The sequence below is a fragment of the Cetorhinus maximus genome, chromosome 21 (assembly GCF_964194155.1).
Source record: "Cetorhinus maximus chromosome 21, sCetMax3.hap1.1, whole genome shotgun sequence".
NCBI classification, from domain to species: domain Eukaryota; kingdom Metazoa; phylum Chordata; class Chondrichthyes; order Lamniformes; family Cetorhinidae; genus Cetorhinus; species Cetorhinus maximus.
The window spans coordinates 47,293,927-47,307,123 of NC_135899.1; positions in this window are offsets into that span (position 1 = coordinate 47,293,927).

Here is a 13,197-nt window from a genome sequence, read left to right on the forward strand (position 1 = left end):
ATGATCTGCAAGTAATATAGCATGATGCGTGACCAGGCTGTACACCCACAAATGGTGGCCAGTGCTTAATCATGCACATGTTTGATTATTGAGTAATCACTATGTTGATAATGTGAGAAAGCTGAACCTCTAGCAGTTTATTATCAGGCTCTGATGCGGGCCCACATTCTAGACCCTTAAACCCGTGTGGCCAATGAAGCAACTAGCAAGATGGAATCCAGGAAACTTCCAAACTGTGAAAGTGAACATATATTTACAAGTGCCAAAGGTATTTACTATGGTTGTACAGCCATGCCACCTGTGTGACTTCAAAATTTCTTTATCTTTCTTTTACCATGACTATGTCTAGGCACAGCCCCAACATTCACACTGAGGTGGAGACAGCCTGCTGACTGCTATGCCCTGTTGAACTGTGATAACTTTGGCGGACATCCTCTGGTGGCCAAGGCCTAAAGGGCCTGGGCCTGCTAAGGGCCTCCTGCTCAGGTGCAGGTGCACCCTCCTCAGCCTGACCTGATGGGGTCAAAGGGATCACTGGCAGAGGAGAGGTGGAAAGGCAGTGCAGCTTTGAAGTGTCCTGGGGTGGAGCTCCTGGGGTGCCTGGTTGGCGCTCCTCCTCAGTGTGGATGCCCGATGGCAACTCCCTGACTTATTGAGAAGGGGCACGTGGAGGAAGGTCGAGGTGCCTCATCCCTGTCTTACCTAGCCACTGCACTGCACCCTTGGATAGAGCAATGGGGTGCCAGTCCAAGTGCATATCAGTAGCCACTGTGCATTCTGCTGGATCTGGGCCTCCAAGGTAGCCACCACCCTTTTTATGGAGGCAGCCAGGCACTGAAATGCTGGAGCCACGACAGCAGACAGAACGTGGACTAACTCCTCCAGCCTTCGGTCTTGTCTGCGCATGGCTTCTGGCATCTCTGCCTAATGTTCCCCTACCTGTCTCTGCATCACCAACAAGTCTCTTAAGGCTGAATCCAGAGGCTCGTCATCTGCATAGCAATGAGCAGGGGCCTGGTCTCCAGCGGTTCTCAGAGTTCTCAGCCGTCCCTTCCCCCACCAGCTGTGGACCAGTGTCAGTGACGTACTCACCAGATTGTGAATCCGAGCCGCATCTAGAACATGCACCCACCAAGGTGAATGTCTCTGCATTGGTGGAAGGTGCATGTGAACCTCGTGACTACATCCTCTGAGGCATCCTCCTCAGAGGTGCGGTTGGAGATGGAACTGTAGCTGGTCTCCATTGTGGGCTTCCCACTTTTCTTGCTGGTACCTAGAATGGAGAAAAGAGTGATTTAGAGGATGCTTAAGCAGGCTCTTTAATTAAACCAAATGTGTTACTTTGTGAGCACATCTGACAATCTACAGACTGGAGGCATCCTCACTGTCTTTCTGGGGCAGTCCTATCTCACTTTCACCATGGGCACAGTCCTGCTCCTCCCTGACTAGCTGGGTGGCTTCCTCCTTGAAAGGGTGAGGACTCGATCGTCTGGGGTGCCATCTCCGGTCTTGACCCGCTCCCTCCTGTTGGCCTGAATTTTACCTTTGGTGGGCGTGCCCAATCGGCAGGCCCGGGAGCGGTCGGGAAACGGACCGCTGACTGTGATTGGCCCCTGACCGCGGTTTCATGCGCTGCCGGGGAGGGGGCGGGTAGAGACTGGGCGATGACATTTCCGTGGGAGCGGGTGAGTGCTGTGAGAAAGCTCCCTGAAGGCTGTCTGCCTCAGGGAGCTGCAGACCTGAAAAAGCTGGAGTAAAAATTTTGAAAGCTGAAAAAGACTGTCCATGCATCATAATCACTCACCTGAAAATATAGCTGATCAAAATGATGTCCATGGAAATTTGTTTTTAATTTATTTCATCACAGAAATTTCATCCTGCCCTTGGATGAGGTTTGATGAAAAATGCAGACCACCTGGCCAATTCGCCCATCTGCTAACTGTAAGGTTAGACGGGCAATGAAAAATTGGAGTCAGTTGCGCCATTAATGGGCTTAATTGCCCTCTTAATTGTTGACGGGCGCGCTTCCAACTTTTGCCCGCACCCGCTTGGAGCTCCTGGCCTTTAATTATGGTGCTCGGACCTTTGACCCCATGAGATTATGACGGGGATGCTGAATTCCTGCCCGGTCTCATCACGAGCGAGCTCCTCGCTGACGCATATGTAACGAGCTGAATAGCGCAAGATCGTACATGGTCAGCCTTCCAGTGGAAATCACTCTCGCTTCCCCTCCCACCAACAAACGTAGACTCCAGAACAGAAGATTGTGACCTCAGTTTTAAAACCAAATCTGTGCTGACCTAACTCGTTTTGGTAGCTCCTGGGCTAGAGAGGAGTGAAAGCCACTGCTGGAAGTTGTCCATCTAGGGTAGGGTGGGTTTTGACTTTACCGTAAAAGTCCACTCAAACTCTCTGTCAAGGCTCACACATTAAGCCTGATCAGTGGCTGAGCCATAGACAGGTAGTTAGTCCTGTGGAACTGGAAAGGTCAGGAAGTCCAACAACTGGAGAGGGGAAATTTTATTAAAGAATGGATACCAAGCTCCACTCATAGAACCACTGATAAGTGTAACTGAGATATATAAACCAGGTAGGATTCTCACTCCAAGCTGAGTTAGCTCATCTCAACCCTAGGAGTCAGGATGGGGAAAATTATCCCTGTCATTCTTGCACCTGGTCCCGGTCCATAACCCCTGCTGTAAAGTGTGTGCAGGTGGACAGCAGGTGAGGGTAAGTTTCGACCTGGCTGTGAGGCTTCACTTGGCTGAATGGCCTTCCAACACACCTCGGCTCACACACGTTGATAATGCACGTGGACGAGGTACTGGAGAAACTGTAGCTGAATCTAAAGTCAACATTTTCAGAAGAGGAGGGCCGAGAAATGGCAAAAAGCAGTAACGTGTGATGCATGATGCACGTGGGGTTTAGCGGTTAAATTGAATCCAATTTAATCTGTATAAAAAGTGACATTTATTTCCCTAAATAAGCCCTGAACAAGATGAGGGAAATGCATTCAGTCTATTTCCATCTCTCATTAGGTTCCAATCTGCAACATTTGAAAGCTTGAGGTAACAGCGATAATTAATTCTACCGGGTAATTAAAATTGTTCTTACAATGAAATATTAATACATGCAATTATTTCCCATCCGTTTTTCTGTAAGGGACACATTATTTCCACAATTTTTGCTGGAAAGAAAAGCTGACATAATTAATTCATTAATGATCATCTTATTTAAATAATCAACTAATAACGTGGGTGAATTAGAGCAAGTAAGGCTGTAACCCATACATCTTTAACACACAGTAGTTTCAGTGGTAGGGCTAGTACTCGCACCCTCTGGGTCAGAATGTTGGGGGTTCAAATCCCACTCCAGTAATTTAAGCATATACTCTAGACCAATGCTTCAAAGCAGGACTGAAGGAGTTGCTGTCTTTCAAATGCGATGTTAAATTGAGGCCCTATCCGCCCTCTTATGAGGGTGTTAAATATTCCATGCTGTTATCTGGAGGAAAGGAGAATTCTCCCTGCTATCCTGGCAAAAATGTACCCTTCAACTGACATTAAAAACAAGAGATCATCTGGTCATGACATCACTGCTGTTTGTAGGATCATGCTTTGCACAAATTGGCTGCTACATTCCCTATATTACAATGATACACTTCAAAAGTTCTCCATTGGCTGTTTGTTCACTTTGGGATGTTATGAAGGTTACTTTGTAAGTCTTTCTTTCATCAGCAAAATCTCAACATCAGTCTTTAAATTCCAAAATCTACTTCACATACGTGTGCAGTGTCAAACCAACTCGATAGACTCTATTCACTGCTGCTTCCCAGAAACTTTCTTTTCCTCTCTGCCCTTCTCTTTCTGCCCTCCATTCTTTCTCCATAGGAAAGTAAGTCTTTCTTTGTTTTGCTCTGGCTGGCTCTTTCAATAGTTCCCGCTGACACACTAGGAATGGGAATGGGAAGAGATGTAAACCTGGCTGTTAACTCACTGTTACCTGGCTGTCGCAGAGCACGGTCGAAAAGACTCCTCATTAGGCCCAAGGAACTCATCTCCTTCCTTCTTAATACATCAACTCATCAAGCTATCCTCTTACCAACTCCATCGATAATTGCCCTCTTCAAAAATGCATCCATTGTCTCATGGCTCCATTTATACAGTGTCGTCCCCGACTCTGGAAGTTCTCCTGTCTTCTCTTCTAAGTCCTAGCTTCCTAGTTTCTAAGTTGTGCTCCCTTTGGATTTGAATTCTTCTCCACAGTAAACAATTCACCAGTATGAATCTTATCAATTCGCTTCATTACTCAAATCTTGCTATTCTCGAGTCGATTGCTTTCCCTGAGGTGAGTTCAGACTCACAAGTGTTGACTCACAATACCCCAACAAGTGTTGGGGTATTTTTGTTTTTGTTTTGGATTTCCAGCATCCGCAGTTTTTTGCTTTTATCTAAGTGTTGGAGTATGTTTGGATAGTCAGGGCAAGAAGGTATGTATTCAGTTGGAATGCACACTGTTTAATGCAGCAGTGAGCCTTCTTGAGGATAGTTTATTTGGCACTTGGCCGGTGCTTCCAAAACAGAAAAAAAACGAGAGGCATGCATTTATATAGCACCTTTCATGACATCAGGACATCCCAAATTGCTTTACAGCCAATGAAACACAAACACTTGTTGCATTGCAGGTCAGGGTTTCACTCCGGATGTTGTCATGATAAACAAGTGGGTTAATTAAAGCACAGGAGGCGTTCTAACCCCCAGGACATATGAGAAAGGGTTTAAAAATTCAAAATTTTGATGTCCAAAAGCAACTCGCCCTTTATGGTTGGATGCAGTTGACCAACCTGCTCTCCATAGACAGCAACATTATTTAAATATTTTAATGAGGCTACATGCCTGAAATTTAAGCACAGTTTTACTTTAAACCTTTGCAGGCCAGGTTTCCTGGGGCTTGGGAAGCATGGCAGAATACATGGTCCTCAAAAAGACAAAAAGTGCACACTCACAACTGAAAGAGAACCCAGTGACCCACTCAGCACTCTGTCTGACATGAAGGCCTCTGCTCTCAGACATTCCTACGCCATAGTCCCCTTGTGGGGGCAGCCTGCTCACTTGTCTCTGCCTGTAGCGGAGATGCCTGTGGTGGTTGCCCTCATCATGAAAGTGCCAGTGGAAGCTCCTCTAGAGACTGCTGCACTGGTGTCATCATAGGAGCAGCCTCTGCCACTGGGCCCTGCTGCACAGATGCTCCCTCAGTCAGATAGGCCGAGGATGATGAAGGCACCTCATGAGGCATGGCACACTCATCCTACTCAGTTGTATCCTCATCGCTTGGCAGGTACTCTGGATCTCTTCAGGGGACCAGCACATGGGATGCCCTACAGGCATTCCTGCAGCATAAACACCACTGACCGATCAAGGCTACAGAGATGGCATGCATCCTGTCAATTGAGTGCACTCCAAGAGATGCTGCATATGGCTCTCCATGAGGTTGGCCACTCTCTCAATGGAGGAGCTCATAGGCTCATAGCATGGAGCTGTGGTGGTGCACATGAGCTGATTGAACTCCTCCATCCTCAACCTATGACTCCACACTGCCTCAGGGAACATCAACACATGGGAGCACATCTGTTTCTGTTGGTCTAGATAGAGCCTCCATTCCTGTGACTCCAGAGGTCCTGCATCAGTTCTACTGAAGGGTCATGAGGACTCGAAACGTCAACTCTTTTCTTCTCCGCCGATGCTGCCAGACCTGCTGAGTTTTTCCAGGTAATTCTGTTTTTGTTCAGCATGACTGTGTCTGTCCTCCCTTCCCCAAAGACAGCTCCCTCTGCCTCTGACACTTCCTCCTGCACACTAGTGCCATGTTTATCACCCAGTGCCACTCTATCTAACCCTGTGCAAGGACACTCCGAGGTGGTAGTATCTGCGCTGGCGGAGGGTGAGCTTGTAAGGTGTGATGGTGCTTGCTCTGAGGTCAGCTCTGGCAGCGCTTGGCCTAGTGATTGTGGAGGAATTGGTCTTTGTGCCTCGATGTCAGTACCTGTGGGAGACACAAGAAGGAATCATGAGAACTAACCTTGGAGAGCAGGACTGCCGCAGTGGAGTATGGGATTGGATGATGCATTCACTGACCTTGACCACTCGTATGAAGTCACTAAACTTCTTTTGCCATGGATTCCAGGCCTTTGGGGCTGGCATTGCCCATGATGGCTATCTGCTCCCACTGCCTTCTCAGTGTCAGCCTGGAGGGCCTCCTTCTCCCCTGTGGATAGTGGATGACGCTCCCCCTGCAGTGGAGTATTCAGTGCTACATATGCAAACTTTGGAGCATGGTTTCTGCCATATCTTGCCATTCTTGTTTCTTTCCCAGATCACACTCACTCTTGCAAGGTTGGCTTTAAGTATTGCAGCTTTGAGGTCATGCTAGCCTCTCACGAGTGTGCGTTCAGGCATCATGCAGTCACTCAACAGCATGTTTAACACTGGCTACACACTGTAATTATGTGGAGGAACAGACAGCACAATGTTTGCATGCTGCTCAATTTTGCTCCCTAGACCTCAATTCTTCTTTGAAACATAGCCTTGCTGGATGCAGATTGGTGACTGGCCTTCAGAAAGAAGGAAAGAAAGAACTGTCTTTGCTAAGGCACCTTCCATGGCCTCAGGACATCCCAAAGCACTTCACAACCAGTGAAGTATTTCTGAAGCGTAGTCACTGTTGTAACATAGGAAGCATGGCAGTCAATTTGTGCACAGCAAGCTCCCACAAATGGCAATGAGGTAAAGACCAGCTCATTTGTGTTTCAGTGGTGTTGGTTGAAGGATAAACAGGGCAACTATGGACCCAATTCTCTGTCCCGCACTCACTGTTGGCGAGTCTCTGCAAAGCCTTATTAAATTCCCCTTACATTGCCTTCCTACTTTAATAACAGCTGTTGCCAGCTTTTTAATTCGCTTTCCAGAGCTCAGTGCCTTGTTTTGCTTCCTACATTTAAACTCCTGCATTTGTCTTTCAAATGACATCTGCTTATTTTTCTCCCCCTCTCCCCTGCTCAACTTCATTTCCATCAGTATGTTTGGCTCTGTCTGACCCACACTATGGGAGAGCCTGAATTTTTCTCTTTAATCAATCTAACTTTTTAGCTATATTCTTGATCTTGCCCTTTTAACTGATCTCCTTGGTCTCTATTTCTCAAGATGATATATTCATAGCTCTCTATTTCTTGGCTAGTTGTGTGCTGAGTACAAAGAAACTCAATATCTCATCCATTACTCAAGAATAGAATCGCAATCAGACTTGCATAGAGACTTCAGTAAATGTAGTGTCAGGCTCTGACTCAGTAGCACTATGCTCACCTCTGAGTCAGAAGCTGTAGGTTCATAATCCCACTCCAGAGGTTTGAGCGCATAATCTAGACTGACACTCCAGTGCAGCATGGAGTGAATGCACATTAATTATTTTTTAACCCATCGCCAGTCAGACACAGTCTTTCTTTGGGTTATTTTTCTCTCATTCTCTCTTGTTGTTTCAGTTATGGTGTAGTGAAATGTGGCACATTGACATGTTCTTGGGCGTGTTCATAATTTGAGAAGGAGCCAAAGTCCTAACAAACCCTGCGTGCAGCTCATGCACAGAACATTCCCACTTACCGCACTGCAGGGTGCTGTGTGCATTGATGCTGAGCAGGACTCAGCTCCATAGAATATGAGGCACACATGCCCAGGAGAAGTGGGGGGGGCTGCACCCGGTACAAAACACCAGGGCCCAGGAGAAGTGGGGGCGGGGCTCATTATGGTGAACTGAGTTCTCGTCATTGTCCAGCCTGAGCAGCCAAAGTTTCAGTGCCGATTTTTAAAAGCCAGTCAGCCACAAAGCTACCTGAAGGTGGGACTGACAGCGGGACAGTGACTGGAGGAGCAGCAGGAGTGGGAAAGGCAGAGCTGCCCTTCCAATGAAAGACCCGGCTTTTCCTATCGGTACACTGGCCTCCAAAATTCTTCCGATAATCTTCAGTGAATACGAATTATTATTTTTTTTTAAAATCGACTACTCCTGGATTTTGTATTCAACTCATGGCAAAAAAGGGGGATAAGGATGATCAGAAAAGGAGGGTGCGCTTTTAGAGGGGGTAAAGGAGGGGGGTGGGGGTGGTGTGGATAGAGAGCGAGAGGGAAGGTTGGAAATAAGGGCTCCGTCTATAATCATACTGGACATGACAAACTAGAGCTGGATGAAGGTTAATATGGAACCATGTGCAGGGACAAGAGGCAAAGTAGCCAAGAAATTTTGGGCTCTCAGATTGTGCAGGTATCCTTTGGAGGGGGTGGGGAGGATGGTTAAAACAGTTGGAATTGAAACTAGTCTGTTTAAGGTTTGAATGGAAACAGAGAATCAGATAAATAATTGTGCTTTTAAACTTAAAAATACAATAAAATAAAACTAATTTTCTTGAGGGACCAGCACTGGGGGAATCTGCAGAATGGAGTTTCTGTTGGTGAAAGTAATTGCTTGTATATCTACTATAAATCATTAGAGTTTCAGCAGCATCAAATTCATGGGTCTGAAAGGTTAAGAGATTTTACTCTGTTCTTTTTAGCTAAGATTTATGTAACAAAACAGAGACACTGTCCATCTGCACACAATAGATATATTAAATATAACAACAATGTGTCATTCCTAATGGCCTCTTTTTAAGTTGCAGAATTTCAATCTGGCCATTTTTGCATCTCCTAACATTTATAAAAGCTTCTGATCTACAATTAGAATACTAATTTATTTGTGAAAGTTAAAATAATGCACTCTGCAACAACAAAATGAATGTTGCTGGATTTATAATGGTGTTCATCAGAAAGCACCAATGCTTGTAATTGTTGTGTTTTTGATCCTTTTGTCTTTCCTGACAAGCTATTTCTAACACTATTGAACAAAGACATAGTTGTTTCATAGAACTTTGAGCCTATTGAAAACCCACACATAGTGACTCTCTCTTCAGGTACCATGCCCTAAGTGGGCATTGGCGACCATGGACCTCCATGTTAATCTTGCTCTGGGTGTGTGGATCATCTTCGTTGGTGGTACATTCATCCAGTTTGTGAGGCTCTTTAGAAAGATCGTTCTTTGTCTACTTCGATCTCTTTTACTATCGATCCTTCCTATCAGCATCAGACTTTCTAAATCACAATTTCTTATTCCTTGCCCAAAAGACCGTCTCTTCCTGTTCTCAGTCAGCAGAGTTCTTTTGGTCTCAGATTTTACTAGCACCTCTTCAGAAACCTTCATTATTCGTCTCAAAAACCACAACTCCACAGCCTCAATTCTTCTCTGCATTGCTTCACTGATAATCCAGCACTCACTTCCATCTGTCAATATTGGAGTGGTGTAGCATTCTAAAATTCACATACTGACTGCTATTTGCATTCCCAATCCCTCCCGCAGTAAAGACTGAGGTTCTCAGCTCACTGGTTGACAGAGTGCTTTCTTTCTGGGAAGGCATTCCTGTCAGTGAAGCAGACACCAACAGCACACTCAGGAGATCTTACAAAACACTGGCCACTGGGATTCCACTTAATCTGAGGAGAAGATTTATTCACCTTTATCAAAGTAAAATTGCATCCCTAACCTAGCAAAGCTCACGTTGGACACACATTGGATACATTAAGGATGAGAGTGGACATGGCCAGGGCTGTAAAACAGGAAGAATTGTTTTACCTTCCCATTACCCCGTACGCCGGATATAAACTTCTACTGAATTAAGCGGAACTTTAATAGGAAGTGGAGTGTATAATGGGTAACTCAACCCAACTCTCTCGATGAGTTTAGATACTCATGACAGATGGCCTTGTGGTGGGGTGGGGGGGGTTTGGTGAGGGTGCTGGTTTGGGAAAAAATATATAAAAAACGTAAGGAAATGGAGTTCAGAGACTGTGGCACACCTTCAACTTTGCTGCATTTCAGTTCAGGTGCTGTGTGTTTGTATTGAACATGTAAATTCTCACCATATAAATGTTCGAGGTTTTAGTAGTCTCTCTGTAAGGAAATATAATAATATCTAGTGTCCTTGTCACCTGATGGTTCAAACCATGGGAATAGTTGTGCACTGTACAAAAATAGGTCTATCTGGTTCATTGATGCAATCCTCATTGCTTCCATCGAGTGGAGGTTGAGGCTGCTATTTGCTGACATGGTCCACTGGATAGATGCAAGTTCTTCCTTTTGTTCTTTGATTTCTAGTGATTTGCCTGCCAAGCTGGTTTTCCAGAGTCTCTGCGTAGTGTGGCTCTGTCTAATCCTCTCTCCCTCATATTGATTAGTCTGCAAAGGTCATCCAGCAATGCACTTCAATTTTTTATATGAAAAAGAAATGAACAAGTTATAATGTATGAACAGTCCTTCAAGTGTGTGTGTACTGCTGAAGCCTTTCTTTTGCAGCTTCTTGTTAGCTTCCATCTAAGTTTCTAAGACCTGCTGAACGCAATCTATTGGGGAAGCCAATGAGACAAGACAAGACTGTAAATTCCATGCTCAAGTTTATTGCTCCAGCTTCTGCAATCACAGGTTCCCTCTCTCCCAATCTTACCACCCCCCCAGAGACAGAATTAATGCCTCGAGGAGCAGCAAGGGCAGGAGAGAGGGAACCTGTGATTAGAGGGAGCTGGTGCAGATATTCTGGCCTTTCCTGCTGGTCACCATGTTGGAGCCTTTCAGCTGCACTGAATGATTTATGACAACTTCTTCCAGAGGCCAAGGAGAAAAAGCAGAAAATGAAAGAACAGGAGGGAATCTCTGCCAGAAATGAGGCAGGAGTAGATCCGGGGAGTAGGCCTGGGGAGCAGACCCAGGGGAGCAGGCCCAGGGGAGCAGCCCCAGGGGAGCAGGATTGGGGAAGCAGGATTGGGGAAGCAGGACCCGGGGAGCAGGGCTGGGGGAGCATGGCCAGGGGAGCAGGCCCAGGCGGGCAGGCCCGGGAAGCAGGATTGGGGGAGCAGGCCTGGAGGAGCATGGCTGGTGCAGCAGGGCTGGGGAGAGCAGGCAAGGGGAGAGCAGACCTGGGGAGAGCAGGCACGGGGAGAGCAGACCTGGGGAGAGCAGGCACGGGGAGAGCAGGCACGGGGAGAGCAGACCTGGGGAGAGCAGACCTGGGGAGAGCAGGCCTGGGGGGAGCATGGCCAGAGGAGCAGGCCAAGAGGAGCAGGCCCAGGAAAGCAGGGACAGGGGTCTAGGCCCGGGGGAGCAGGCCCAGAGAGGAGGCTGGGGAGCACTGCTGGGGGAGCAGGGCTGGTGGAGCAGGCTTGGGGAGAGCAGCCCTGGCGGAGCATGGACGGGGAGCAGGCCAAGAGGAGCAGGCCCAGGGGATCAGGCCCGGGGGACCAGGGGCAGGGGTCCAGGCCCAGGGGAGCAGGCCCGGAGAGGAGGCCCGGGGAGCAGGGCTGGGGGAGCAGGGCCGGGGGAGCAGACCTGGGGGAGCAGGGCCGGGGGAGCAGGGCCGGGGAGCAGGCCCGGGGAGCAGGGCCGGGGGAGCAGGGCCGGGTAGCTGTCACTCAGCCTCACGTCTGTCTTGATTTTGTAATAATATGACCACCAATCACTCATATGGGATTGAGTAAACATGTTCTGGGTAATTGAGACTGGGCAGATGGGTACAGTTATACATAAGTATAAATTTTGAAGACATCAAAGCTGTGTGTGTGTGAGCTCTGCTCAAAGCAAAAATGAAACTAAGATTGAATCACATGACAGATTTCCCTTCTGGTGACATCATACTATACCCCTTAAAGGCATATTACAACACCGCTCACGTCGACCCGACTGTCATCCATGTCTGCAGCAAAAGCCACTCCCAGGGGACAGGAGCTTCACTTCTAGTGATGCTGAGTTATTTTGAGCGAGGCGAGTGGGATTTGTGGCAATGTGTCTGGGAAGGGAGGAGTGAGCTTAGGCAGCAGCAAGTGATCGAGTCTGTACGCTCTTCTCCTCCCGTCCTCCCCTCCCTCTTTCCCTTTTACAACTTTCGAACAATGAAACAATGTGAGCTGCAGCCTGCAGATGGTCTTTCTTTTCTATACAGAATAGGTAGTCAACATATGTAGAACAAAACCTGAAATATTTTCTTGCAATCTGGGTTGCAAGTATTGAATCTTTCCTAAAAACCTGAATTTCCTGTCACCATGTACATATGGTGCAATGTACAGTACCAGTTAATGAGGCAGTCACCAAAATCAGTGTTATTGCTTGCACAGTGTTTTGGATAACTAATGGGATATTTTCCTGTCAAATTAACAATATTGCATGATGCTGTTAATCTAAAATTTGTACTCTCTGGTTTTCTTAATAGTCGCAGTGGAGTCATCTCTCGGTCACACACAAACTAACAGTGCATTATATCGTTGCTGCTCTTAATATTAATGACCCATGCTGCATACATATCAAACAATATTTGTAACTAGATGCCAACAATGGGAGTTATCATTTCACTCGGACCTTTCTGTGATTGTTTGGTAAATCGGTTAGTGAATCTTGAAAGGGTCAAAAATAGCATACATGCTTGTGGGTGAGTGTTAAAGGACAGAGAGGGATAGGGGGGCCAGAAACAGGAGAAGCACCGTGGCCCATGATTTCTATCTCTGGCCCTGCACATGTCCAATGTGCTTGGGTGCCTTGGACATATTAAGAGCCTCTATTCCTGATCTTAGGACCTTGAGTAAGGATCCTGAACTGGCCACATTCTCTGCTGTGGTCTGGAGGAATACTTGATCTGGCCTTGCAGTTGGCAGGCTTATGTTACTCCACACCTGGGGACCATATGACTGCCATTGTACAACCCTTGGGCTGTAATGGTGGGGTTTACCACTCATTTCACCAGCCAGGTGTTACGGACGGACCGGGTCAGTTCAAAGAACATTGGCAGAGGGTCAGCCACCTTAATTGTCTTCACTCAACAGAAAAGTCCAGTTTAAAAATAAAAAATAGTAATAAGGGTAATTTTTTTTAAAAACATACAGTGTTAGGTTCTGTTGCGCAACAAAAGTTTGAAGGAGATTCCCCTTGCCTCCCAACAGACACCTCTTTGCAGGCCCAAAGTGGTCACTTTGGACTGCCACAAGGTGAAAGCATTATGTCAGACACCTCTTACTGTGAAAGCATTATGTCAGCTCCCTCCCAAGTCACAGAGCTGCATAAACCTTTTCTCTTGGTTGC